This window comes from Fundulus heteroclitus, unplaced genomic scaffold, assembly GCF_011125445.2.
Source record: "Fundulus heteroclitus isolate FHET01 unplaced genomic scaffold, MU-UCD_Fhet_4.1 scaffold_49, whole genome shotgun sequence".
NCBI lineage: Eukaryota > Metazoa > Chordata > Actinopteri > Cyprinodontiformes > Fundulidae > Fundulus > Fundulus heteroclitus.
The window spans coordinates 1654262-1656926 of NW_023396912.1; the positions used below are offsets into that span (position 1 = coordinate 1654262).

At 39.8% G+C, this 2665-nt stretch overlaps 1 long non-coding RNA gene across 2 annotated transcripts; it reads right to left on the reverse strand.

Annotated features, from left to right (window-relative positions):
• Positions 1–356: 356 nt before the first annotated feature.
• Positions 357–1326, reverse strand: LOC118560828. 2 transcript variants are annotated; one of them, XR_004929617.1, is made up of 4 exons: positions 965–1326; positions 777–874; positions 561–668; positions 357–452 (listed from the first exon to the last, which is right to left on the reverse strand). It is a non-coding gene; the product is annotated as an uncharacterized LOC118560828 (long non-coding RNA). The 2 variants fall into 2 exon arrangements; XR_004929616.1 differs by having other exon boundaries at positions 561–679.
• Positions 1327–2665: the final 1339 nt, after the last annotated feature.

The following is a 2665-nucleotide window of genomic DNA, read 5'->3' on the forward strand; positions in this document are numbered from 1 at the left end:
CTACTCAGTATTGGCTGAAACCACTATTTTTAAATAAGTAAAATCGCTCCTGATTGGCAGCAAAACCACACGTGGCCAGGGCAGGCCAGAATGTTCTTACTCAGTATTGGCTGAAACCATTATTTTCAAACTAGTAAAATCACTCGTGATTGGTTGGTTTATTTATAAATGCGCCTCCTCGGGGTTGTAGGCAACTGCTGGCGGCGTTCTTTCCGAGGCAGGTCCGCAGACGCCTGCTGTGCATGGCTTTGTACTTCGGCGTCGCCTCTAAACGGGACTGCAGCTTCACACAGAGTTCAGAGAGATCCGGCCTACGAAATGACGGCGGTACAATCCATCCAGAGACCCCGCCAAAGGACGCCATCTTCCTCGTCAGACATGAGGTCGACGGTGGCGGACATCCAGAGTTCCACTTCCTCATCAGCTAGCACGCTCTGCCTCGATTCCTGCAGCTGTAAAAAACAAAACAATGAATCAGTATTATGCGATGGGATGCACTGCGTATGGACACAACACATCTATCAATGCACCTGAAAAATAGTCACCAAATAAAGTCTTACCCTCTTTCTTCTCGCTCGACTCCGAGCTGAATTCTTGGCAGCTTCCGCCCGCATTGAGTTCTCTGGCTGCGTATATCTGAAGCTCCTGCGTACCGTCTCGTAATACGTCTTACAAGCGGCTGGAAAACAAATAAATGAGAGTGGTATGAATAAAAACCAAACACAAGTCACAGTAACATTAAAAACAAGGGAGAAACAGTAAAACAAGTCCCTTACACACAATGTCGTCTTTATCAATATAGTGTAAATCGAGGCTTGCAGTTATTGCTCCGAGCAGATAGGAGGTAACTGCCTCATTATGAGGCGTGCTTAGTCTGTGAAAACAAAATGTACAGTTATGATCGGTATCTATCCGTATCTATTTCCTTTTATCGCAGAATGAAAGCATATTCTTTAAATCTTACCCTTGCGCCGGTTCATAGCGCCTGCAATTTGTCTCCGAGTTGTGAAGACGGCGTACTGTAAATCACAAAAAATACACCCTTAGCTTTGGGTTATGGCTAGGCTACTTTTAGCTTAGCTAGCAGTCAAATATATTCTTACCGCAAGCTTTTGTGCACCCGTCTTCTCTTCTTGGAGTTAGTCTCTCCCGCACAGTTCTTCGACTGCAGAGCCGCCATCTTGTCCTCTATGGACAGCAACCTGGAGTTTACCGAATTCTGCAGTTGAGTGAACCTCTCATTCATGTCGGCAGTATGTTGAGTAAGCTGACGAGACAGTCCACTGATAGCAATCAGCAGTTTCTTCTCATCAGTCTGCGGACTGGCTGAAAGTTGTGGATCGCGTCCAAGAGGAGTTGAACGCGAGACGTTTTCCGGCATACCAGTAAAATCCAAACACATGTAAAGTCTTCTTCTTCTTCTTCTTCTTCTTTTTCTTCTTCTTTAGGATTTAACGACAGCTTGCATCCATAGTTGTTGCATTACTGCCATCTATTGGATCCTAATATATATCCTTCAAATCCTTATGATCCCAGAATAAAAAAAAAACGAAAAATCTTTGTACATCCCTTTTCTATACTTAATAATGCAGATAATGAATCACTACAAATTATTATTTTATTTATATTTGTATCCTCCACCCATTCTAAAGCTAATAATATAGCACATAATTCTACCGCATATATACTAAAATAATTAGATGTTCTTTTTGAAATATTAATTTTTAATTCAGGAATCACTACAGCTACACTAGTTGCTTCATTTTTTGGATTTTTCGAACCATCAGTATAAATTTGCAAATAATCATTATATTTAATCTGTATTTGATTGTAAAATTCTTGGCAGATATCTATTATATTTCTTGTCTTAATATTTAATAATGATCTATCTATATTAATATATTTCCATATCCATGTAGGTCTCAAAGCCCACAATACTGTTGGACTGAATTCTTTGTTATATACATTAAATGTTTTTGTTCTATCATCCCCAATCCATCCAAAACTATTAAATTGACCCTTTCGTCTTTCCCAACAACTTTCTAATACTTTCATAACTGGATGATCTTCATTATGTCCTTTTAAATTTATCCAGTAATTAACCATTATCTGTTGCCTTCTGATACATAATGGCATTTCTCCTGATTCTATTTGTAAAGCACATACTGGAGTTGATTTAACTGCCCCTAAACAAATTCTCAATGCTCTAGCTTGAATAACATAAAATTTTTTTAACCTACTTAGCCGCTGAACCATATACCACACTCCCATAATCTATTCTTGACCTAATTAGTGACACATACACATTTTTATGTGTTTCAAAACTTGCACCCCATGTTAACCCTGCTTTCATTTGAGCGTTTTAATGGAATACTGGGAAAGTTTAATCACAACAATAGGACAATTGAAGTCCAGATTATGAGGCAATTTCAGCAGAGCCAACAGCTTCATATGCCATGGACATGTGAATATGGTGCAGAATTTGCCAGTATTTTAGGAAGACAAATGGTTGGGACTTTGTCATGCAATGACACAGCTGATATGCTTTATGTGAAGCACAGTGTTTTGGTGTCAGCAGAACGAAAGCCAATAGAAGTTTGGGGCTTGCAGGGAACAGACACGTCATACCCAGCATAATTTCTGCCAGTTGAGCGCATTGCTGGGA